Source organism: Callorhinus ursinus, unplaced genomic scaffold (assembly GCF_003265705.2).
Source record: "Callorhinus ursinus isolate GAN/ISIS: 27379988/994484 unplaced genomic scaffold, GSC_fseal_2.0 scaffold39, whole genome shotgun sequence".
NCBI classification, from domain to species: domain Eukaryota; kingdom Metazoa; phylum Chordata; class Mammalia; order Carnivora; family Otariidae; genus Callorhinus; species Callorhinus ursinus.
The window spans coordinates 7,430,418-7,457,379 of NW_027397101.1; the positions used below are offsets into that span (position 1 = coordinate 7,430,418).

General features: G+C 38.3%; 1 long non-coding RNA gene across 2 annotated transcripts in view; it reads right to left on the reverse strand.

Moving 5' to 3' along the window:
* Positions 1 to 21,831: 21,831 nt before the first annotated feature.
* Positions 21,832 to 26,962, reverse strand: part of LOC141370599 (uncharacterized) — a 32,172-nt gene continuing 27,041 nt past the window's right edge. The window contains exons 2-4 of one of the 2 annotated variants that reach the window (XR_012374771.1): positions 24,279 to 24,469; positions 24,081 to 24,159; positions 21,832 to 22,554 (exon numbers count right to left, since the gene is read on the reverse strand). This is a non-coding gene — a long non-coding RNA (uncharacterized lncRNA). The remainder of the gene's footprint in view (positions 22,555 to 24,080; positions 24,160 to 24,278; positions 24,470 to 26,962) is intronic. The other variant, XR_012374770.1, reaches the window with a different exon arrangement.

Consider the following 26,962-nt stretch of genomic DNA (forward strand, 5'->3'; position numbering starts at 1 on the left):
CTTTTTTCTTAAAATATGTTGCGTTATTTGTTTCAGAAGTACAGATCTGTGATTCAACAGTCTTGCACAATTCACAGCGCTCACCGTAGCACATACCCTCCCCAATGTCTATCACCCAGCCACCCCATCCCTCCCACCCCCAACCACTCCAGTAACACTCAGTTTGTTTCCTGAGATTAAGAATTCCTCATATCAGTGAGGTCATGTGATACATGTCTTTCTCTGATTGACTTATTTCACTCAGCATAACACCCTCCAGTTCTATCCACGTCGTTGCAAATGGCAAGATCTCATTCCTTTTGATGGTTGCATAATATTCCATTGTGTATATATACCACATCTTCTTTATCCATTCATCTGTCGATGGGCATCTTGGCTCTTTCCACAGTTTGGCTCTTGTGGACATTGCTGCTATAAACATTGGGGTACACGTACCCCTTTGGGTCCCTACATTTGTATCTTTGGGGTAAATACCCAGTAGTGCAATTGCTGGATCGAACGGTAGCTCTAATTTCAACTGTTTGAGGAACCTCCATACTGTTTTCCAGAGTGGTTGCACCAGCTTGCATTCCCACCAACAATGTAGAAGGGTTCCCCTTTCTCCACATCCCCGCCAACATCTGTTGTTCCCTGACTTGTTAATTTTAGCCATTCTGACGGGTGTGAGGTGGTATCTCATTGAGGTTTTGATTTGGATTTCCCTGATGCCGAGCGATGTTGAGCACTTTTTCATGTGCCTGTTGGCCATTTGGATGTCTTCTTTGGAGAAATGTCTGTTCATGTCTTCTGCCCATTTCTTGATTGGATTATTTGTTCTTTGGGTGTTGAGTTTGATAAGTTCTTTATAGATTTTGGATACTAGCCCTTTATCTGATATTTCATTTGCAAATATTTTCTCCCATTCTGTCGGTTGTCTTTTGGTTTTGTGGACTGTTTCTTTTGCTGTGCAAAAGCTTTTTATCTTGATGAAATCGGATCACTATATTTTTATCTTTGGGATAAATACCCAGTAGTGCAATTGCTGGGTTGTAGGGTAGCTCTATTTTCAACTTTTTGAGGAAAATCCATACTGTTTTCCAGAGTGGCTGCACCAGCTTGCATTCCCACTAATGGTGTAGGAGTGTTCCCCTTTCTCCGCATCCTTGCCAACATCTGCCATTTCCTGGCTTGTTAATTTTAGCCATTCTGACTGGTATGAGGTGATATCTCATTGAGGTTTTGATTTGGATTTCCCTGATGCTGAGTGATGTTGAGCACTTTTTCAGGTGTCTGTTGGCCATTTGGATGTCTTCTTTGTAGAAATGTCTGTTCATGACTTCTGCCCATTTCTTGATTGGATCATTTGTTCTTTGGGTGTTGAATTTGATAAGTTCTTTATAGATTTTGGATATTAGCCCTTTATCTGAATTGTCATTTGCAAATATCTTCTCCCATTCTGTTGGTTGTCTTTGGTTTTGTTGACTGTTTCCTTTGCCGGGCAAAAGCTTTTTATCTTGATGAAGTCCCAATAGTTCATTTTTGCCCTTGCTTCCCTTGCCTTTGGTGACATGTCTAGGAAGAAGTTGCTGCAGCTAAGGTCGAAGAGGTTGCTGCCTGTGTTCTCAAGGATTTTGATGGATTCCTGTCTCACATTGAGGTCTTTCATCCATTTTCAGTTTATCTTTGTGTATGGTGTAAGAGAATGGTCCAGTTTGATTCTGCATGTGGCTGTCCAGTTTTCCGAGCACCATTTCTTGAAGAGACTGTCTTTTTTCCATTGAATATTCTTTCCTGATTTATCAAAGATTAGTTGACCATAGAGTTGAGGGTCCATTTCTGGGGTTTCTATTCTGTTCCATTGATCTATGTGTCTGTGTTTGTGCCAGTACAATACGGTCTTGATTATTGCAACTTTGTAATAGAGCATGAAGTCAGGCTTTGTGATGCCACTAGCTTTGCTTTTCTTTTTCAACATTCCTCTGGCTATTCGGGGTCTTTTCTGGTTTCATACAAATTTTAGGATTATTTGTTCCATTTCTTTGAAAAAAGTGGATGGTATTTTGATAAGGATGGCATTAAATGTGTAGATTGCTCTAGGTAGCATAGACATTTTCACAATATTTGTTCTTCCAATCCATGAGCATGGAACGCTTTCCATTTCTTTGTGTCTTCCTTAATTTCTTTCCTGAGTATTCTATAGTTTTCTGAGTACAGATTCTTTGCCTCTTTGGTTAAATTTATCCCTAGGTATCTAATGGTTTTGGGTGAAATTGTAAATGGGATCAACTCCTTAATTTCTCTTTCTTCTGTCTTGTTGTTGGTGTATAGGAATGCCGCTGATTTCTGTGCATTGATTTTATATCCTGCCACTTTGCTGAATTCCTGTATGAGTTCTAGCAGTTTTGGGGTGGAGTCTTTTGGGTTTTCCACATAAAGTATCCTACCATCTGCAAAGAGTGAGACTGACTTCTTTGCCAGTTTGAATGCCATTTATTTCTTTTTGTTTTCTGATTGCTGAGGCTAGGACTTCTAGTACTTTGTTGAATAGCAGTGGTGATAATGGACATCCCTGCCATGTTCCTGCCCTTAGGGGAAAAGCTCTCAGTTTTTCACCATTGAGAATGATATTCACTGTGGGTTTTTCATAGATGGCATTTATGATATTGAGGTATGTACCCTCTATCCCTACACAGTGAAGAGTTTTAATCAAGAAAGGATGCTATAGGGGCGCCTCAGTGACTTAGTCATTAAGCATCTGCCTTCGGCTCAGGTCATGATCCCAGGGTCCTGGGATCAAGCCCCGCATCAGGCTCCCTGCTCTGCAGGAAGCCTACTTCTCCCTCTTCTACTCCCCCTGCTTGTGTTCCCTCTCTCTCTGTGTCTCTCTCTGTCAAATAAATAAATAAAATCTTAAAAAAAAGAAAGAAAGGATGCTATACTTTGTCAATTGATTTTCCTGCATCTAATAAGAGGGTCATATGGTTCTTGTTCTTTCTTTTATTAATGTATTGTAGCACATTGATTGATTTGCCGTTGTTGAACCAACCTTGTAGCCCAGGAATAAATCCCACTTGGTCATGGTGAATAATCCTTTTAATGTACTGTTGGATCCTATTGGCTAGTATTTTGGTGAGGATTTTTGTATCCATGTTCATCAGGGATATTGTTCTGTAATTCTACTTTTTGATGGGGTCTTTGTCTGGTTTGGGGACCACGTAATGCTGGCCTTAAAAAATGAGTTTGGAAGTTCTCCTTCCATTTCTATTTTTTGGAACAGTTTCAGAAGAAGAGGTGTTAATTCTTTAAATGTTTGGTAGAATTCCCTTGGGAAGCCATCTGGCCCTGGGCTCTTGTTTGTTGGGAGATTTTTGATTACTGCTTCAATTTCCTTGCTGGTTATGGGTCTGATCAGGTTTTCTATTTCTTCCTGGTTCAGTTTTGGTAGTTTATATGTCTCTAGGAATGCATCCATTTCTTACAGATTGTCTAATTTGTTGACATATACTTGCTCATAATATGTTCTTATAACTGTATTTCTTTGGTGTTGGCTGTGATCTCTCCTCTTTCATTCATGATTTTATTGATTTGGGTCATTTCTCTTTTCTTTTTGATAAGTCTGGCCAGGTGTTTATCAATCTTATTAATTCTTTCAAAGAACCAGCTCCTTGTTTCATTGATCTGTTTTACTGTTCTTTCGGTTTCTAGTTCATTGATTTCTGCTCCAGTCTTTAGTATTTCTCTTCTCCTGCTGGGTTTAGGCTTTATTTGCTGTTCTTTTTCCAGCTTCTTTAGGTGTAGAGTTAAGTTGTGTATTTGAAACCTTTCTTGTTTCTTGAGAAAATCTTGTGTTGCTGTCCTCTTAGGACTGCCTTTGCTGTATCCCAAAGATTTTGAACAGTTGTGTTTTCATTTTCATTTATTTCCATGATTTTTTTTTCAATTCTTCTGTAATTTCCTGGTTGACCTATTCATTCTTTAGTAGGATGCTCTTTAGCCTCCATGTATTTGAGTTCTTTCCAACTTTCCTCTTGTGATTGAGTTCGAGTTTCAAAGCATTGTGGTCTGAAAATATGTAGGGAATGATCCCAGTCTTTTGGTACCAGTTGAGACCTGATTTGTGACCTAGGATGTGATGTATTCTGGAGAATGTTCCATGGGCACTAGAGAAGAATATGTATTCTGTTGCTTTGGGTTGGAACGTTCTGAATATAACTGTGAGGTCCATCTGGTCCAGTGTTTTTTTTAAAAGCCCCTATTTATTGTTGATCTTTTGTTTAGATGATCTGTCCATTTCAGTGAGGGGGTGTTAAAGTCCCCTACCATTAGTATATTATTGTCAATATGTTTCTTTGATTTTGTTATTAATTGGCTTATATAATTGGCTGTTCCCATGTTAGGGGCATAAATATTTACAATTGTTAGATCTTCTTGTTGGATAGACTGTTTAAGTATGATGTAGTGTCTTTGCTCATCTCTTATTAGAGTCTTTGGTTTAAAATAGAATTTGTTTGATATGAGGATTACCACCCCAGCTTTCTTTTGGTGTCCATTAGCATGGTAAATCGTTTTCCACCCATTCACTTTAAATCTGGAGGTGTCTTTGGATCTAAAATGAGTCTCTTGTGGACAGCATATCAATAGGTCTTTTTTTTTTTTTTCTATCCTATCTGATACCCTGTGTCTTTTGACTGGGGCATTTAGCCCAATTACATTCAGGGTAACTATTGAAAGATATAAATTTAGTGCCATTGTATTGCTTGTTAGGTGACTGTTACTATATATTGTCTCTGTTCCTGTCTGGTCTGTTACTTTTAGGCTTTCTCTTTGCTTAGAGGACCCCTTTCATATTTCTTGTAGGGCTGGTTTGGTGATCATAAATTCTTTTAGTTTTTGTTTGTCCTGGAAGCTCTTTATCTCTCCTATTTTCAATGACAGCCTAGATGGATATACTATTCTTGGCTGCATATTTTTCTCATTTAGTGCCCTGAATATATCATGCCAGTCCTTTCTGGCCTGCCAGGTCTCTCTGGATAGATCTGCTGCCAATCTAATATTTCTACCATTGTAGGTCACAGACCTCTTGTCCCAAGCTGCTTTCAGGATTTTCTCTTTGTCTCTGAGACTTGTAAGTTTTACTATTAGATATCGGGGTGTTGACCTATTTTTATTGATTTTGAGAGAGCTTCTCTGTGCCTCCTGGATTTTGATGCTTCTTTCCTTCCCCAAGTTAGGTAAGTTCTCCACTATAATTTGCTCCAATATACCTTCTGCCCCTCTTTCACTTTCTTCTTCTTCTGGGATCCCCATTACTCTAATATTGTTACACCTTATGGTATCCTTTATCTCTCAAATTCTCCCCTCATGATCCAGTAGTGTTTATCTCTCTTTTTCTCAGATTCTTTATTCTCCATCATTTGGTCTTCTATATCATTAATTCTCTCTTCTGCCAAATTTATCCTAAAGGTTAGAGCCTCCATTTTTTATTGCACCTCATTAATAGCATTTTTAATTGTGACTTGGTTAGATTTTATTTCTCTAGAGAGGGATTTTCTGGTATCTTCTATGCTTTTTTCAAGCTCAGCTAGTACCTTTATAACCAACATTCTGAACTCTAATTCTGACAATTTACTAATGTCCATGTTGATTAGATCCCCAGCAGTTGACACTACCTCTTGTTCTTTTTTTTGAGGTGAGATTTTTCCGTTTTGTCATTTTGTCCAGAGAAGAATAGATGAATGAGAGAACAAAATACTAAAAGGGTAACAACGACCCCAGAAAAATATACACTAAGCAAATCAGAAGAGACCCAAAACCAGGGTGGGGTGGGGAGAAAAAAAGAAAAATAATATGATCAGGCTGATGAATAGAACAGAACCACACACTAGATTTTGGATGTACTTTGGTCTGTTAGAAGAAACTGCCTCCCAAAATTTTAAAGAAAGAAAAACTTATATAAATACAAAAATAAAGGTAAATGCAATGAAGGGATGAAATATGACTGTAAAAATGAAAATTAAAAAAAGATTTTAAAAAAGGAATTGATAAGAAGTTGCTTGAAAAAAGGAAGAAGTAAAATTTAAAAAGGAGAGAGAGAGAGAATGTGATCAGGTGGGTGGATAGAACAAAGCCATATACTGGATTTACGGTGTATTTTGGTCTGTTAGAAGAAATTGCATCCCAAAATTTTAAAGAAAGAAAAACCTACATATATACGTACAAAAATAAAGTTAAACATTGTGTTTAAGGATAGAAAGTGACTGTAAAAATGAAAATTAAAAAAGATTTTAATAAAGGAATTGATAAGTTGGTTGAAAAAGGAAAGAAGAAAATTTTAAAAATATGAGAAAAAATAGAAAAAGAAAAAATAAAGAAAATTTAAAAAATTAACTTTGAAAGATTAAAGAATCATGGGGAAAAAAGACATGAATTCTATATGCTATATTCCCCTAGTGCTGGAATTTTGCAGTTCTCATTGATCAGTAAACTTGATCTTGGCTGGATGTTCTGGCTGATCTTCTGGGGAAGGGGCCTGTTGCAGTGATTCTCAAATGTCTTTGCCTGAGGCAGAATTGCACTGCCCTTGCCAGGGGCCAGGCTAAGTAATCTGCTCGGGTTTGCTCTCAGTAATTTTTCTTCCCTGAAGGCTTTCCATACAGCTTTAGAGGACAAGAATGAAAATGGTGGCCTCCTAATCTCTGGCCCCAGAGGAGCTGAGAGCTCAGGGCCCCACTCCTCAGAATGCCTTCAGAGAAAAGCAATCAATCACTCCTGTCTCCCTGGTCTTTGGCCACAATGTGCTCACCTGGCCTGTGACCAGGTGTTTCTATCTCTGGCATACGACACCATTTGGAGTCTCCAAACCCAGTAGATTCCTGTGGCACACTTCTGTGCTGCTCCTCCTGGGGGACGAAGGGGGTTGTCCCCGGATCTGCCCCTTGTTGGGCCCCTGCTCAAAGAGCAGTGGCCTGACTGTGCTGTGGATCATGGTTTATGACAACCCTGAGCTGAGAGCCCACTCCTTGGCTCACTCTTTGCAGCCAGCTTCCCTGCTGCAATACCTGGGAGCTCTGCCACACTCAGGCACCCTCAGTCTTTCTGTGACCCCAAGGGTCCTGAGACCACACTGTCCCAGAGGGGTTTCCATGCTCCACTGCTCTATCACTTGCTTGTAGTCTGCTGATGGTATTGTCTCAGATTCACTTCTGCACACATCCTACCTTCCAGAAAGTGGTCCCTTTTCTGTTCATAGAGTTGCTGCTATTCTTTTCTTTGATCTCTTGAGTTCATAGATGTTCCGAATGGTTTGATAACTATCTAGCTGAATTCCTGGGGCCAGACAAAATTTAGGTCTCCTACTCTGCCATCTTGCTAGCCCTTTTTATCTCTTCCTTTTAAAGCATTTATATTTGTGTAATATTTATAACATAAAATTATAGAAAAGTATTGTAGCCATGCAAATTACAAATAAATGAATACACATAATTGGAGATGTATGCTCAAAAACCATCTTCTTATGGGAAGAGTAATGCAAATGATGGAGTACACTGATGGATCCAGATTCCACATCTTATTGATTGATTGATTGATTGATTGGCTGATTTATAAATTCAATTAGTTAACATATAGTGCAATATTGGTTTCTGAAGAGAATTCAGTGATTCATCACATATACAACACAGGTCTTTTTAAAGGAATACACCCAGAATCCACCATAGCCATGGATCCTGGATTCCTTTACCAGGAAAATCACATGTGGGACTTTTATCAAGAGAGAGTTAGGTCACAAATAAAACCTGAAAGAGCTGTTTCATCAAACTCTGAAATTCAGGAGCTCCCTCAGCCCACTTCTTTTTTTTTTAAGATTTTATTTATTTATTTGACAGAGAGAGACACACCGAGCAAGGGAACACAAGCGGGGGAGTGGGAGAGGAAGAAGCAGGCTTCCCGCGGAGCAGGGAGCCTGATGTGGGGCTTGATTCCAGGACCCTGGGATCATAACCTGAGCCAAAGGCAGACACTTAATGACTAAGCCACCCAGGCGCCCCTCCCTCAGCCCACTTTTGCATTACATTCCAGTTTGTGAATCATTTTCCTTCACTCTGCTGCAGAGACCACACAGATTTTCAAAGGGACCTTAAATCAATTGCAGTGGTTGTGTCAGATAAGACAGAAAGATCAGCTTCAGAAAGGAGATAGAATGGAGCAATCACAAAGCCTGTCATGGCTGCAGAGCTACAAGGGTAAAAAATCCTCAACAGGACTACAGGGCAGCCTCCTGTTTGAGATGCTGAGCACCAACATGCATTAGACCTCTTGGAGCAGGTGCAGGGAGCAGCAATATAGGCAGAACAGGTTGGATAGTGTGCAAAATTTGTAGGGAAAGCCAACCTACAGTTGTACATGTGGTAGTTATCAATAAAGCTTAATATCACAGTGACTAATATGTTCACATGAATTAATATTCAGGTTATAAATATCAGGGCTTGACTTCAGAAGCCATCAGTGGTAAGGAGCACTAATACCTTTTTGTGTTCTTTTCAGCCTTACAAGTATACCACTGGGATGACCAATTAGTAGGAATGTTTTTATATTCTTCATAGGTGAATTAGACACAACCACATACAAATTTCACTTTCTTTTCAAATTGCTTCATAGAAATATCTGAGGAAAAATGAGAAAGTGCTCCTGAAATGTAAACACTTTCTAGGAATAAAAGATTGATGTTGACAAGATATGATTTTGACAATAGCTTCATATAAAAAATGAATGGAGAACATCAATGCAATGGTTTGCATTTTTAGAAATTTTTAACTTTTAAATTATTTTTGAAATAAAGGAAACATTCTGAAGATAGTAGTTTTATTTGGCAATTTTTAATTTTTTTCTTTTTTACATTTTTATTTAATCCCAGTTAGTTAACATACAGTGTAATAATAGTTTCAGGTGTAGAATTTAATGATTCAATATTTCCATAAAATACCTGGTGTTCATCACAAGTGCACTCCTTAATCCCCATCACCTATTTAATCTAACCCTCCATTCATCTCACCTCTTATAACCATTAGTTTGTTCTTTGTGGTTGAGTCAGTTTCTTGGTTTTCCTCTCCCCCACCATATTCATTGTTTTGTTTCTTAAATTCCACACATAAACAATTTTTTAAAACTTTATTTTTATATATGAGGAAAATCCATGGGAAGATATTCTTTGTTTGGGATAATGTAAAAGAGTTCTGGGAGAGACAGTAAGAATACACTCTCAAAGGGAGCAAGATGGTGGAAGAGTAGGATACGTCATTTCATTTGGTCCCCTGAATTTAGATAGATAACTATCAAATCATTCTGAACACCTATGAATTCAACCTGAGATGTAAGAAAAGAGTTGCTGGAATTCTACAAATAAAAAAGTGACCACTTTTTGCAAGGCAGGATGTTCAGAGAAGACATATCTGAGGAGATATGTCAGAAGATAATCAGTGGGGGAGAGAGCCTCTATAAGCTAGCTACTGGAAAGTGATATAGCCCCAGAGTGCAAATCAGAACCTTTAGAAATCTGCTCCAGTGAGAGATGTCCCAGTCTGAAAGGTGCTCAGGTGCTGAAGAGGGCCAGAATCCTAGGTGGGACAGTGTGGTCTCAGGATCTCTGGAGTCACAGAAAGAATAGGGGTGCCTGAGCTGGCAGAGTTCCCAAGCACTGGAGTGGGGAAACTAGAGAGGGTCAGAGAGCCCAGGAGGAGGCTCTCAGCTCAGTTCACCATAAATCATGAACCACAGCACAATCAGGTGACAGCCCCCTTGTGGGGGCCCTATAAAGGACAGAAAAGCAGCAACCTTCTGCCTTCTACCCTTGGGGGGGAGGGTGGCGCTGGAGCGCACACAATGGGGCAACTGCTCGCATTGTGGGGATACTGCAAAGGACAAAAAGAGGTGGCCCTCTGCCTTCTCTTAGGAGGAGCTGTGCAGGAGCATGGCCTACTGTGTGACCACTCTCTGTGCAGGGGCCCTGCAAAGCGCAGAAACACAGGGACCCTATGTTTCCCCCCGGAGGATCAATGCAGGCCCCCATGGCAAGATCTGCAGAGTTTGGCACACACAAAAGTGAAGTCTGCTTATCCCTGAGGGTTTAGTGAAGAGAGGGGACCACAGTCTGTCAGCTCTGGGGCTCAAGATTGGGGCACAGCCATTTATGTTTTTATTTTTTTATTTTTTAATTAATTTATTTCTTAAAAGATTTTATTTATTTATTTGACAGAGAGAGACACACAGCAAGAGAGGGAATACAAGCAGGGGGGTGGGAGAGGGAGAAGTAGGCTTCCCGTGGAGCAGGGAGCCCAATGCAGGGTTCAATCCTAGGACCCAGGGATCATGACTTGAGCCAAAGGCAGACACTTAACGACTCAAAAACCCAGGTCCCCAGGGCACAGCCATTTTTAGAGAGGCAGGGAAGGCCTGCAGTTAACAAAAGCCACATGGAGCAGCCAGTAACAGTTCATACTGAGCCCGGCACCCTGGCAAGGGGTAGTGCAACTCCGCCCAAGCAAAGGCACTTGAGAAAAAGCACAGCAGGCCCCTCCCTGAGAAGACCAGCTGAAACAACAGAGGAACACCAAGTTAGAGCACACAGGACTGCAAAATTCCAGGGTGAGGGTAAAATAGTATATAGATTTCGAGTTTTTTCCTCACGATCCATTTATCTTTCAGTTTAATTTTTTTTCCTTCTCAACTAGTTTCTAATTTTGTCAATTTTTTGTTTTTAAGTCTTTTTTAACTTTCATTTTTTACATTTACATTTCATAGATATATTCGTCATTTTTGGCTTTTCATTGTATTCAATTTTACTTTTGTACATATATAAGGTTTGCTTTCTTTAAATTTTGGGATTTAGTGTCTTCTAACACACAGACCAAAATACACCCAGGACCTGTTTTGTCCACCTGGGAGATTATATTCTCTCCCCCCCCGCCCACTTTTCTTTCTTCTTTCTTTCTTTCTTTCTTTCTTTCTTTCTTTCTTTCTTTCTTTCTTTCTTTCTTTCTTTCTTTCTTTCTTTCTTTCTTTCCTTTTCAATTTTGGGTTTCTGACCTACTCAGATTTGTCTAGTGTGTATTTTTCTCAGGTCATGGTTGACATTTTTTTATTTTGTTCACTCATTCATCCATTCTTCTCTAGGAAAAATGACTAGAAGGAAGAATTCACAACAAAAGAAAGAACCAGAGGTAATACCCTCTGCCACAAATCTAATCGATATAGATATAAATAAAATGTCAGAGCTAGAATTCAGGATAACAATTATAAAGTTACCAGCTGGACTTGAAAAAAGCATAAAAGACTAGAGCATCTCTTAGTGCAGAAGTGAGATGTAATCAGGCCAAAAATTAAAAATGCTCTAAATAAATGCAGTCTAAATTGGGTGCTCTAACAGCTAGGGTGAATGAGGCAGAAGAGAGAGTAAGTGACATGGAAAATAAGTCGATGAAAAGTAAAGAAGCTGAGGAAAAGAGAGAAAAACAACTAATGGACCATGAGGGGAGGCTTTGAGAATTCGGTGATACAATAAAGTGAAACAATATTAGAATTATTGGTGTCTCAAAGCAAGAAGAAAGAAAAAGGGAGACGGATGGTATATATGAGCAAATCATAGCTAAGAACTTCCCCAATCTGGGGAAGGAAACAGGCATTCAAGTCCAAGAGGTAGAAAGGACGTCTCCCAAAATCAACAAAAATAGATCAACATGCCAACATATAATAGTGAAGCTTGCAAATCTCAGAGACAAAGAGAAAATCCTGAAAGCAGCTTGAGACAAGAGGCTGCTAACCCACAGAGGGAGGAACGTCAGACTAACATCAGACCTATCCACATAGACCTGGCAGGCCAGGAAAGGCTGGCATGATATATTCAGGGTACTAAATGAGAAGAACATATAGCCAAGAATACTTTATCCAGCAAGGCTGTCATTCATAATGGAAGGAGAGATAAAGAACTTCCAGGACAGAGAGAAACTGAAAGAGTTTGTGACCACCAAGCCAGCCCTGCAAGAAATATTAAGGGGGATCCCGTAAGTGAAGAGAGAGCCCAAGAGTAACATAGACCAGAAAGAAAGAGAGACAATCTAAGGAAACAGGGACTTTACAGGTAAGGCAATAGCATTAAATTAATATCTTTCAATAGTTATTATACTTAAAATAGTTAAATAGGCTAAGCACTCCCATCAAAAGACACAGGGTATCAGATTGGATAAAAAAGCAATACCCATCCATATGCTGTCTACAAGACACTCATTTTAGACCTAAAATCACCCCCAGACTGAAAGTGAGAGGGTGCAGAACAATTTACCACACTAATGGACCTCTAAAGAAAGCTGGCATAGTAATCCTCATATCAGACAAATTCTATTTTAAGCCAAAGACTGTAGTGAGAGATGAAGAGGGACACTACATCATACTAAAGGGTCTATCCAACAAGAAGATATAACAATTGTAAATATTTATGCCCCCAACATGCCAATTATATGAGCCAATTAATAACCAAAGTAAAGAAATACATGGATAAAAATACATTAATAGTAGGGGACTTCAACACCCCACTAACAGCAATGTACAGATCATCTAAGCAGAAGATCAACAAGGAAACAAGGGCTTTGAATGACACACTGGACCAGATGGAACTTCACAGATATATACAGAACATTCCATCCTAAAACAACAGAATACTCATTCTTCTCAAGTACACATGGAACATTCTCCAGAATAGATAACATACTGGGTCACAAATCAGGTCTCAACCAATACTAAAAGATTGGGATTATTCCTTGCATATTTTTAGACCACAATGCTTTGAAACTTGGACTCAAACACAACAGGAAATTTGGAAGGAACTCAAACACTGGGAGGTTAAAGAGCATCCTACTAAAGAAAGAATGGGTCAACCAGGAAACTAAAGAAGAATTTTAAAAATTCATGGAAACTAATGGGAATGAAAACATATCTGTTCAAAACCTTTGGGATACAGCAAATGTGGTACTAAGAGGGAAGTACATTGCAAAACAAATCTCTCTCAAAAAATTAGAAAAATCCCAAATATACAAGCTAACCTTACACCTAAAGGACCTGTTGGAAGAAGAGCAAATAAGGCCTAAACCAAGCAGGAGAGAAATAATAAAGATTAGACCAGAAATCACTGAAATAGAAACCAGAACAGTAGAACAGATCAATGAAATTAGAAGCTGGTTCTTTGAAAGAATTAAGAAGATCAATAAATCTCTGGCCACACTTCTCCAAAGGAAAAGAGAAAGGACCCAAATTAATAAAATCATGAATGAAAGGGGAGAGATCATAACCAACCACAAGGAAATACAAAGAATTTTAAGAACATATTATGAGCAACTATATGCCAACAAATTAGGCAATCTGGAAGAAATGGATGCATTCCTAGAAATTTATAAACTACCAAAACTAAACAGGAAGAAATAGAAAATCTGAACACACCCATAACCACCAAGGAAATTGAAGCAGTAGTCAAAAATCTCTCTACGAACAAGATTCCAGGGCCAGATGACTTCCCAGGGGATTTCTACAAACACTGAAAGAAGAACAAATACCTATTCTTCTAAAGCTCTTCCAAAAAATAGAAATGGAAGGAAACTTCCAAACTTGCTCTATGAGGCCAGCATTACCTTGATCCCTAAATCAGACAAAGACCCCATCAAACAGGAGAATTACAGACCAATATCCCTGATGAACATGGATGCCAAAATTCTCCCCAAGATACTAGCCAATAGGATCCAACAGTACCTTAGAAAGACTATTCACCAAAACTAGGTGGGATTTATTCCTGGGCTGCAAGGATGGTTCACCAGTTGCAAATCAATCAATGTGATACATCACATTAATAAAAGAAAGGACAAGACCATATGATTCTCTCAATTGACGCAGAAAAAGCTTTTGACAAAGTACAGCAATCTTTTCTTGATTAAAACTTTTCACAGTGTAGGGATAGAGGGAACATACCTTAATATCATAAAAACCACCTATGAAAAGCCCACAGCGAATATCATTCTCAGTGGGGAAAAACTGAGAGCTTTTCTCCTAAGGTAGGAACATGACAGGGTTGCCCACTCTCACCACTGTTTTTTGACATAGTACTAGAAGTCCTAGCCTCAGCAATCAGACAACAAAAAGAAATAAAAGACATTCAAATTGGCAAAGAAGTCAAACTTTCTCTTCACAGACGACATGATACTTTATGTGGAAAACCCAACAGACCCACCCCAAAATTGCTAGAACTAATACAGGAATCCAAAAAGTGGCAGGATATAAAATCAATACACAGAAATCAGTTACATTTTTATACACTTCAATGAGACTAAAAAGAGAACTTAAGGAATGGCTCCATTTACAGTTGCACCAAAACCCTAGGAATAAACCTAACCAAAGAGGTAAAGGATCTGTACTCTAGAAACTACAGGAGACTTATGAAAGAAATGGAGGAAGACACAAAGAGATGGAAAAGGAATTTTTGCTCATGGATTGGAAGAATAAACATTGTGAAAATGTCTATGCTTCCCAGAGCAATCTACACATTCAATGCAATTCCTATCAAAATACCACAGACATTTTTCACAGAGCTGGAACAAACAATCCTAAAATTTGTATGGAACCAGAAAAGATCCTGAATAGCCAAAGGAATGTTGAAAAAGAAAACCAAAGCTGCAGCATCACAATTCTGTACTTCAAACGTTATTACAAAGCTGTAACCATCAATGGAGTATAGTAAAGGCACAAAAACTGACACATAGATCAATGGAACAGAATAGAGAACCCAGAGATGTACCCTCAATGCTATAGTCAACTAATCTTTGACAAAGCAGTAAAGAATATCCAATGGAAAAAAAGGCAGTCATCAACAAATGGTGCTGGGAAAACTAGACAGCCCCATGTAGAAGAATGAAACTGGACCATTTTCTTACACCATATACAAAAATAAATTCAAAATGGATGAATGACCTAAATGTGAGACAGGAATCCATCAAAATCGTAGAGGAGAACATCCTCTTCTACCTCAGCCATAGCAATTTCTTGCTAGACACAAGGTAAGGGAAACAAAAGCAAAAATGAACTATTGGGACTCATCAAGATAAAAAAGCTTCTGCATAGCAATGAGGAGCACTGGGTGTTATACTCAACTAGGGAATCATTGAACATAATATCAGAAAACTAATGATTTACTATACCTTGGCTAATTGAATTTAAATAAATTTTAAAAAAGGACAGAGTCAACAAAACTAAAAGCAACCTACAGAATGGAAGAAGATATTTGGAAATGTTTAAAAGATAAAGGGCTAATATTCAAAATCTATAAAGACCTTATCAAATTCAACACCCAAAAAACAAATAATCTAGTCAAGAAATGGGCAGAAGACATGAACAGACATTTCTCCAAAGAAGTACAAATGGCTAATAGACACATGAAAAACTGCTTAACATCACTTGGCATCAGGGAAATACAAATCAAAACCAGGATGAGATATCACCTCACACCAGTCAGAATGGCTAAAATTAACATGTCAGGAAACAACAGATGTGGAAGATGCAGAGAAAGTGGAAACCTCTTACACCGCTGGTGGGAATGCAAGCTGGTACAGCCACTCTGGAAAACAGTTTGAAGTTTCCTCAAAAAGAAAAAGTGGAGCTACCCTGTGACCCAGCAATTGCACTAGTAGGTATTTATCCAAAGAATACAAACATAGTGATCCCAAGGGGCATCTGAACCCCAATATTTATAGCAGCAATGTCCACAATAGCCAAACTATGGAAAGAGCCCAGATGTCCATCAACAGATGAATGGATAAAGAAGATGTGAGATATATATATATAATGGAATATTACTCAGCCATCAAAAAATGAAATCTTAACATTTGCAACAACATGGATGGAACTGTAGGGTATTATGCTAAGTGAAATAAGTCAAGCAAAGAAAGACAATTATCATATGATTTCACTCATATGTGGAATTTAAGAAACAAAAGAGAGGATCATAGGGGAAGGGAGGGATAAATAAAAGATGATCTTAGTGAGGCAGACAAACAGTAAGAGACTCTCAAGTATAAGAAATAAACAGAGTTGCTGGAGGGGAGGTGGGTGGTGGGATGGGGTAACTGGGTGATGGGCATTAAGGAGGGCACTTGATGTAATGAGCACTGGATGTTATATGCAACTGATGAAGCACTAAACTCTGTCTCTAAAACTAATAATACACTATATGTTAATAATTGAATTTTAAAAATCTAGTCAATGTAAAAGCTTAACCCAAGTTTGAGAAAAAGATTTCATTAACTGAATATCACTATTATATATAAGTCCAATTTATCAGATTGAACTGGTGAATCTGAGTATGTAATCCTTACATGATTGAGGAGCACATGAGCAAGCACAGGTAGAGTTTTTTTTTTTTTATTAAGATTTTTATTTAACAGAGAGAGAGAGCACAAGTAGGCAGAGCGGCAGACAGAGGGAGAGGGAGAAGCAGGCTCTCCGCTGAGCAGGGAGCCCAATGCAGGGCTCGATCCCAGGACCCTGGTATCATGACCTGAGCCGAAGGCAGCTGCTTAACTAACTGAGCCACCCAGGTACCCCACACAGGTAGATCTTGGTTTTCAAACCCAATCTAGCTCTTGAGCAAAAGAAACACAAGTTTATAAATGTTCAATTTATTTTAACTCATTGTTTCTTACATTCTACAGAAATTACATTTAGGGTATATAGTCCTTTAAGTTTGGGAAAACCTTACAATCATGTGTCTACCACCACAAGACTCAAGACAGAACACAACAGGAAGTTGGCTCAGGATTATTAATGAAATAGCTTAAGCAAATAAAACACCATTCAAAGAGCACTGAGATACAAATTGCAAATGCCTGCCATCAAGGACTGTGAATATTAACTGTGCCATTACTTAGATTTGGTATCTAGGGGTGCCTGGGTGGCTCCATTGGTTAAGCAGCCAACTCTTGATTTTGGCTCAGGTCATGATATCAGGGTCCTGGGATTGAGCCCCAGGTGGGGCTCTGTGCTTAGCTGGGAGTCTGCTTGAGGATTCTCTTTCTTCCTCTCTTTCTGCCCCTCCCTCTGCCCCTCTCTCTGCTCATTCTCTCTCTTTATCTCTCTCTCTCCATCTCTCTAAAATATAAATAAATCTTGAAAAAAAGATTTGGTATCTAGTTCACTACTAAAATGACAGAAAGGCAAAGCAAAAGAGGGAAATGGAAACTCAGAGGTTTGAATCAGATGGAAGTTAGAACGGCCATCACATCATTTTTGTGCAAGAAGACAGCCAGTGACAGCTTAATTGCCATTGTCTAAAAGAGAGTACATGTGCAGTGTTAAAATTAGCCCCTTGTTGGGAGATATGTTTGAGGTTGCGACTGAGTTCAACAAATCATGGGCTCTTACATATAATACAGACAGGAATCCTGCCAAGGCTAAAGCCATATCCCTCCTTCACATAAGATGCACTGACTCCCTGAAATAATCTTCAGCAATACTTCATAATGGGTTCAGGAAACAAATTTTTGCTTGGTTTAATTCTTCTAGGTGCAGGCAATTGGGTTGTTTCCAAAATTTTGGGTATGAAGCCAGAGCAATTATGATCTCATTTGTCCTGTTAACTTCAGACTCCTTAAAATCAGGCTTTTAAGAGACACATCTTTAAATTAATATAACATCTAAAGCCTAAAGTGTCTCAAACCATTCCAGGAAGACATGGCTCAGGCTGCCCCTGCCAAAAGTGCATCATCCTGCCATCCAGGAATCAGGAGCTGACATAGCTGAGACTCAAATAAGAAAGGCAAGATAAATTTTGTTCCTGAATTTCTTTTTTAATTTTAACACAAGGAAGCAAGATACTTTATTTATTGACTTTAATTCTTTTGCACTCTAACATATTTGGACTATAACTCGCAGGAGGATATATTTTAGACTTTAGTTCTCTCTAGAATTTCCTAACAGGTGGGGCAAGTATTCCACTAAGTTGAGCTGTCCTAACAAGATCATATTTTATATTTTGGCCACCATTCTATCCTTTTAAAATTGCACTTCACATTTACCAAAGAGTCAAGTAATGATTGGCCTATCTTCCATTTGAAAGACTAGACCAATTGTAATACCTGTGATCACCTTCTTAGGCTATGTGTTTGAGCAGTGAATAGGCTGGGCCTGTCCTACCTTGGTGAGGGTAACTGGGCCTGTTGGAGTGGAGGATGAAGAAGTCAGGCAAAGGGAAATCTGAATTGAATTTCTCTCTGTTAGACATCTCTGCAGGATATAAACTTCTGGAACAAAATCACCTGGAGAGATTTTGTTTAATGTGACACTATACTGGGCAGAGGAAAAGTATGATCTCTACAGGATAAAGCAAGAACTGAGCCAGAATCCAGAAGGCTCCCACAAAAAATATTAATTGTATTCCTCTAATTCTGTCACAGTCCCTAGCAATGTTAACAGATCCTTTGTGACTATAGCAAAATATATAGAAAAAAATACTCATTAAAAATATGTCTCAAAACAAGTATTTGTATTTAATTGCTTTATTCCATATCATACAAGATGCTCCAAATACAGTTTCATATATATTATTCAAATAAATAATCTAAATGTGAAGTAAAATAAGACAAAGATACTATTTTTCTTTAAAAATCAGCCTAATTGATAATTATATGAATGGGAAAAATTATTTTTTACTTTTTAAAAGAAAGTGTTCCTGAACCCAAGTTTGGCTGCCTGTCACTTGAAAGGCCATTACTCAAGAAATGAGAATTTGAGCTTTATTCAGGAGGCTGGCAACCTGGGGAAAAGTCAGACTGTTGTCCTCCCAACTTCAAGGTTTCTGTGTACCCCAGGGGCTTTTAAAGAGGTTTAGAGTAGTTAATTAGCAAAAGGAGTGCAGTGGCCTGCAACATTTCTTGATTTTGTGCAGACTCAATGATGCCAGCTACATTTTCTCACTGCTGAGGGGGATGTGTGTTGTGCTGGGAGGAGGGTCCAGTTTCCCTTTTGCGATGTGCAGGAGTACTCTGTTCTTTCTCCAAAGGAGGGCAAGGTCCACAGATGCATAAAGGGAGGTTAGTAAAATCATTTGTGTGACCTAAAAAAGAAGAAAAAAACATTTTGCTAAAAAATTTCTGGCCTAATCAAAAACCTGAGGTGGCTTCAAACAGATTGCTGGCTTCTATGGCCTGGGAATGTTCTGGTTCTTCACTTCTCAAGGACAGTGGTCTGTAACTCTCAAAGAAAGTAAATTAGTTCTGTTATGGGTCAAAGGCTTTAGGTCAGCAAATAAGGAATGTGTTATTTGGGAGCAAGTTAACCCTTAAGACTAGCTGGAGTACTATTAAAAACATTTAAGCTAATACTGCTCCAATTTTTCCTAGACCATAATTTTTCCCATTTCTAAGAGTTGAAATTTGATATTAAAAGCACAAAATATTTTTATTTGTAATTAGAAATAAAGTGTAATTTTTATCCACTAGACAAATCTACATTTTAGAGGCTTAAGATTAAGCAATTTAATAATTAATATGCAATTTCATTTGGAATATATATGACTCTGATTCCTATTTTATAATTTTTAACAAAGCACCCAAAGTCCACTCACCCTGATTGAGCCTAACCATCTTTAATATTGAGTGGAAGTATAACCTCAAGTTTTCACCCGCTCTTTATACAGTATCATGATTATCCTCCAAACACTTCTATTCAGTTCATGTCCATTCAGCCCTGTACTAAGAATCACTATCAGATTTGCCAACTTTGGCAAAAGGGGATGCTACTGTAATATACTCATGATTGCAATACAATTTAGAATTACCAAATATTCTTTTTTTAAAGATTTTATTTATTTATTTGAGAGGGAGAGAATGAGAGATAGAGAGCACGAGAAGGAAGAGGGTCAGAGGGAGAAGCAGACTCCCCGCTGAGCAGGGAGCCCGATGTGGGACTCGATCCCGGGACTCCAGGATCATGACCTGAGCCGAAGGCAGTAGTCCAACCAACTAAGCCACCCAGGTGCCAAATATTCTTAATAATCTGAAATGCAATTAGGAAATAAATACAAGGGTAAGTGGAAAATAAATACCAGAGGAAAGGAACCAATTAAAAAATACTCATGTATGTAACCTTTGCAGGCTGGCTTCTTTCATTTAGCAATATGTATTTAAGTTTTTCCCATCTCTTTTTATGACATTATAGTTTATGTATTTTTATTTCTAAATAATATTTCATTGTATGGTTGCACCACAATTTATGTATTCATTCACTTATTGAAGGACATCTTATTTGCTTACAGATGTTGGAACCAATGGAATGTTATAAGGAGAAATGTTTTTCTATAATTTTAAATTTTTATAATAAGTATCTTCACTCTTATAATTTTAAGCCTAAAATAATTTTTAGATTTTTCTTATGCCAGTGGAAAGAGCCTCATCAATATTGCTTGCTTCATTAGTCTCAACTCCAGCTCTTTAACATAGCCAGCAGTAAAAACACTATTAAAATTGTCATTTATTAGTATGTTTCTGAACTGTGTTAAACTGATATGTGGATAAGACTTTTCCAAAGCACAAAACTGATTGCATATCTCCTCTGCTTGAAGTCTTCTTATGCTCCCCCAACCCTTGCCAAAAGTATAGAGCCCAAGCTTTCAAAAATCCAATCCCTGATCACCTCTGCAACTTCACCCTCCTATTCTTGCTCCTGGTGCTCCAGCCTAGCCCAGCTGTTTCTTACCTATAAGCTTTAACTTCTGCCCTTTCATCTCCTGGTATGTCCTCAACTTTGTTCCCTTAATCTTCTACTGCTGCTTTACTTTCCCTAAAGTCCATTCTTTAATGTCATCCCTTGCTATTGTTTCTTTGTTTATCTTCTGCTTAGATGATCTGTCTAACATTGTGAGTGAAGTGTTGAAGTGTCCTACTATCATTGGACCAGATGGACTTTGTAGATATATACAGAACATTCCATCCTAAAACAACAGAATACTCATTATTCTCCAGTGCACATGGAACTTTCTCCAGAATAGATCACATTCTGGGTCACAAATCAGGTCTCAACCAATACCAAAAGATTGAAATTATTCCCTGCATACTTTCAGACCACAATGCTTTGAAACTGGAACTCAGCCACAGGGAAAAATTTGGAAGGAATGCAAACACTTGGAGGTTAAAAAGTATCCTGCTAAAGAATGAATGGGTCAACCAGGAAATTAAAGAGGAACTTAAACAATTCATGCAAATCGATGAAAATGAAAACACATCAGTTCAGAACCTATGGGATACTGCAAAGGTGGCCCCCAAAGGGAAGTACATAGCCATTCAAGCCTCTCTCAAAAAATTAGAAAAATCCCAAATGTACAAGCTAACCTTGCAGAAAAGCATTTGACAAAATACAGCTTCCTTTCCTCATTAAAACTCTTCAAAATATAGGGATAGAGGGAACATACCTCAATATCACAAAAGCCATCTATGAAAAGCCCACAGTGAATATCATTCTCAATGGAGAAAAACTGAGAGCTTTTCCTTTAAGATCAGGGAACACTACAGGGATGTCCACTCTCACCACTGTTGTTCAACATAGTACTAGAAGTCCTAGCAACAAAAATCAGACAATAAAGAGAAGTAAAAGACATTCAAATTGGCAAAGAATAAGTCAAACTCTCTCTCTTCTCAGATGACATGATAATGTGAAAAACCCAAAAGACTCCACCCCCAAATTACTAGAATTCATACAGCAGTTCAGCAACGTGGCAGGATACAAAATCAATGTACAGAAATCAGCATTTCTATACACTAACAATGTGACTGAAGAAAGAGAAATTAAGGAATCAATTCCACTTACAATAGCACCCAAAACCATAAGATAATTAGGAATAAACTAACCAAAGTAAAGGATCTATACTTTAGAAACTACAGAACACTTATTAAAGAAATTGAGGAAGACACAAAAAGATTCCATGCTCATGGATTGGAAGAATAAACATTGTGAAAATATGCTACCCAGAGCAATCTACACTTTCAGTGCAATCCCTATCAAAATACCATTGACATTTTTTCATAGAGCTGGAACAAACAATCCTAAAATTTTTATGGAACCAGAAAAGACCCCAAATTGCCAGGGAATTGCTGAAAAAGAAAACCAAAGCTGGGGGCATCACAAAGCCTGACTTCAAGCTATATTACAAAGCTGAGATCACCAAGACAAGATGATACTGGCACAAAAACAGACACATAGATCAATGGAACAGAGTAGAGACCCCAGAAATGGACCCTCAACTCTATGGTCAACTAATCTCCAACAAAGCAGGAAACAATATCCAGTGGGAAAAGGACAGTCTGTTCAAAAAATGGTGTTGGAAAAATTGGACAGCCACATTCAGAAGAATGAAACTGGATCATTCTCTTATACCATACACAAAGATAAACTCAAAATGGATGAAAGAACTCAATGTGAGACAGGAATTCATCAAAATCCTAGAGAACACTGGTAGTAATCTCTTTGACATTGGCCACAGCAACTTCTTTCAAGACACATCTGTAAAGGCAAGGGAAACAAAAGCAAAAATGAACTTTTGGGACTTCATCAAGATAAAAAGCTTTTTTTTTTAACCTTTTTTCTTTCTTTTTCTTTTCTTTTCCTTCCTTCCTTCCTTCCTTCCTTCCTTCCTTCCTTCCTTCCTTCCTTCCTTCCTTTCCTTCCTTCCTTCCTTTTTCTTTCTTTCTTTCTTTCTTCCTTCTTTCCTTTCTTTCTTTCTTAAGTAGGCTCCACACCCAGGAAGACATGAAGTCCAACAGACCAGAGCCAGAATCAAGACACAGATGCTTAACCGAATGAGCCACCCAGGTACCCCTTACTTCTTCCTTTTTAATCTGTATCAATTTTATTCTTTCTTTTCTTTCATTGAACTGGCTGAGATGACCAATATTGAATGCAAGTGGTGTGACAGAACATCTAAAATATTTGTATCATTTTATAGTTCCATTTTATAGTTCGACAAGCAGTGCAAGAGTGTTCTATTGCTCCACATCCTCATCAGTATGTTTGTTAAGGATCTTTATAACTGGGGTTTAAAGGGATATTTATCTATATATTCCTTTTCTTGTAATATCCTCTGATTCTTGCTTAATGGTAAAACTTGCCACAGAAAATGAGTTGGAAAATGTTACCATCTCTACTATTTTCTAAGTGGCTGTGCAGAACTGACATTTTTTAAAAAATTGGTAAAATTTGCTATAAAAGCCATTTTGGTCTGGAGCGTTTTTGTGTGTGGAAAGGATGAAATAGTGGTCTTGGTACATGACTTACATTATTATTAAATGTGTTTAATAGACAGTGCTATTCATGTTATCTATTTCTTCTTTAGTAAATTTTGTTGATTATGTTGTTCAAAGAACTTGTCTGTTTCATCCAGATAAATTATTAGCATAAAATTGTTTATAATATACTATTATCCATTTATTTATTGTCTATAGACACCATAGTGATGTTCCCCCATTTTATTCCTATTTTGAGTAATTTATGACTTTCTTCTTCTTCTTTTTTTACTGATCAGTCTGGCTAGAAGTTTATCAATTATGTTGCTCTTCTCAAAGAACCAGGTTTTGGTTTCATTGATTTTTCTCTATAGTTTTCCTTTCTTTTACTTCATAGTTTTGAGTGTTTGTCTTTATCATTTCACATCCTTTATTTACATTTAATTTATTATTGTTTTTAAGATGGAGGCTGGATCAGTTATTTATATCTTTATTCTTTGTTAATATACATAGTAGAACTGATAAATTTTCCTCCAGGCACTCCTTTAGCCGAATCTCACAAATTTTGGTATGCTGTTTTCATTTTCATTTAGGTCAAGATATTTATCTTTTCCTTCTGGTTTCTTCTTTAATGCATTGCTTATATAGAAGCATGCAGTTTATTTTCCAAATATTTGATGGTGTTATTTCTTTTATTGATTGCTAAAGACAAACCATAAATCTCTTTTGGAACCCCTTAATTTACTAGCCAGTTCCACATGGTAATTGCTTTCATTTGGTTTATTTCCAAGCTCAAAAAATATTTACCTTTGCCTGTGTCCAAGCTTCTATTCTGGGGAACTTGTTATCCAGTAGACAAATAGTTTTTTGGAGGCTATGTCTGGAGCTGTTAGGAAGTAGAAGAGCATTGGTAATGTATCCTCCAGAGTAAGAAATCACTTTCATACTGAAACACAAAGCAAACTACTCCATACCATTTACAGAGTTTTATTCAAGGTAACTTACTGACAGGGGCAACTGGGCAGGTAAGTGGGTAGATAGACGATCCAGAGCACTACACAGCTATTCTCTGCAGCTATTCTCTGTGGATATTCTCTTCAGCTCTTCTCTGAAACTATCCGGACCTTAATCACAGCTTTTATGAAATGAGGGGCATGGTGGTGAGGTCACAAGGTAGTTATCTAAAGTGGTGTCATCTGTGTGCCAGAGGGGAGAACAAGATGGAGGATCAAAGACAGAGTCAGTGTTGTCAGCACTCCTACACTCCACCTCTGACATCTTTGGCCCATACAATTTTTGCTTGGTGTTCTTCCTCAATGACCCCAGAGCCAGATATCAGGAGGTGACTTATATCCCTATGCCACAGTAGCAATATAAACAGCAGCATGATATTCCTCAGTAAAGAGGTCCTTTCCTCAGACCCAACAGTCAGAGTGATTGTGAACTTCCACATAAGTGGTGGGCCATGACAGGAAGACATTTACTGATGCAACTAGAAGGAACATTAGCAATGCAAGGCTAGGAACATAAGCCAAATGTTTTACAGGCAACAGACATGGCAAATCTTACTTTAACAAAAACATGGTAGCTATTTGGTTCCCACGAGACAATACATCCCAGATTCTTACAATTTCTCATTCTGTTTTTTTTCTTTAAATTTTTATTGTTATGTTAATCACCATACATTACATAATTAGTTTGTGATGAAGTGTTCCATGATTCATTGTTTGTGCATGACACCCAGTGCTCCATGCAGAACGTGCCCTCTTTAATACCCATCACCAGGCTAACCCATCCCCCCATCCTCCTCCCCCCCGAGAGCCCTCAGTTTGTTTTTCAGAGTCGATCATCTCTCATGGTTCGTCTCTCCCTCTGATCCCCCCCTTCATTCTTCCCCTTCTGCTATCTTCTTCTTCTTTTTTTTAAAAAATATATTGCATTATTTGTTTCAGAGGTACAGGTCTGTGATTAAACAGTCTTGCACAATTCACAGTGCTCACCATAGCACATACCTTCCCCAATGTCTATCACCCAGCCAACCCATCCCTCCCATCCCAGACCCACACCAGCAACCCTGTTTGTTTCCTGAGATTAAGAATTCCTCATATCAGTGAGGTCATATTATACATGTCTTTCTCTGATTGACTTATTTCACTCAGCTTAACACCCTCCAGTTCCATCCATGTCATTGCAAATGACAAGATCTCATTCCTTTTGATGGCTGCATAATATTGCCTTGTGTATACCACATATTCTTTATCCATTCATCTGTCGATGGACATCTTGGCTCTTTCCACAGTTTGGCTATTGTGGACATTGCTGCTATAAACATCGGGGTGCACGTACCCCTTTGGATCCCTACATTTGTATCTTTGGGGTAAATATCCAGTAGTGCAATTGCTGGATCGTATGGTAGCTCTATTTTCAACTTTTTGAGGAACCTCCATACTGTTTTCCAGAGTCGCTGCACCAGCTTGCATTCCCACCAATAGTGTAGGAGGGTTCCCCTTTCTCCACATCCCCACCAACATCTGTCATTTCCTGACTTGTTAATTTTAGCCATTCTGACCTGTGAGGTGGTATCTCATAGAGTTTTTGATTTGGATTTCTCTGATGCCGAGTGATGTTGAGCACTTTTTCATGTGTCTGTTGGCCACTTGGATGTCTTCTTTGGAAAAATGTCTGTTCATGTATTCTGCCCATTTCTTGATTGGATCATTTGTTCTTTGGGTGTTGAGTTGCATAAGTTTTTATAGATTTTGGATACTAGCCCTTTATCTGATCTGTCATTTGCAAATATCTTCTCCCATTCTGTCGGTTGTCTTTTGGTTTTGTGGACTGTTTCTTTTGCTGTGCAAAAGCTTTTTATCTTGATGAAGTCCCAATAGTTCATTTTTGCCCTTGCTTCCCTTGCCTTTAGCGATGTTTCTAGGAATAAGTTGCTGCGGCTGAGGTCAAAGAGGTTTCTGTCTGTGTTCTCCTTTAGGATTCTGAGGGTCTCCTGTCTCACATTTAGCTCTTTCAACCATTTTCAGTCTATTTTTGTGTGTGGCGTAAGGAAATGGTCCATTTCATTCTTCTGCATGTGGCTGTCCAATTTTCCCAACACCATTTGTTGAAGAGACTGTCTTTTTTCCACTGGATATTCTTTCCTGCTTTGTCAAAGATGAGTTGACCATAGAGTTGAGGGTCCATTTCTGGGCTCTCTATTCTGTTCCATTGATCTATGTGTCTGTATTTTGCCAGTACCATACTGTCTTGATGATGACAGCTTTTTAATAGAGCTTGAAGTCCGGAATTGTGATGCCGCCAGCTTTGCTTTTCTTTTTCAACATTCCTCTGGCTATTCAGGGTCTTTTCTGGTTCCATACAGATTTTAGGATTACTTGTTCCATTTCTTTGAAAAAAGTGGATGGTATTTTGATGGGGATTGCACTGAATGTGTAGATTGCTCTAGGTAGCATTGACATCTTCACAATATTTGTTCTTCCAATCCATGAGCATGGAACATTTTTGCATTTCTTTGTGTCTTCCTCAATTTCTTTCCTGAGTATTTTATGGTTTTCTGAGTACAGATTCTTTGCCTCTTTGGTTAGATTTATTCCTAGGTATCTTATGGTTTTGGGTGCAATTGTAAATGGGATCAACTCCTTAATTTGTCTCTCTTCTGTCTTGTTGGTGGTGTATAG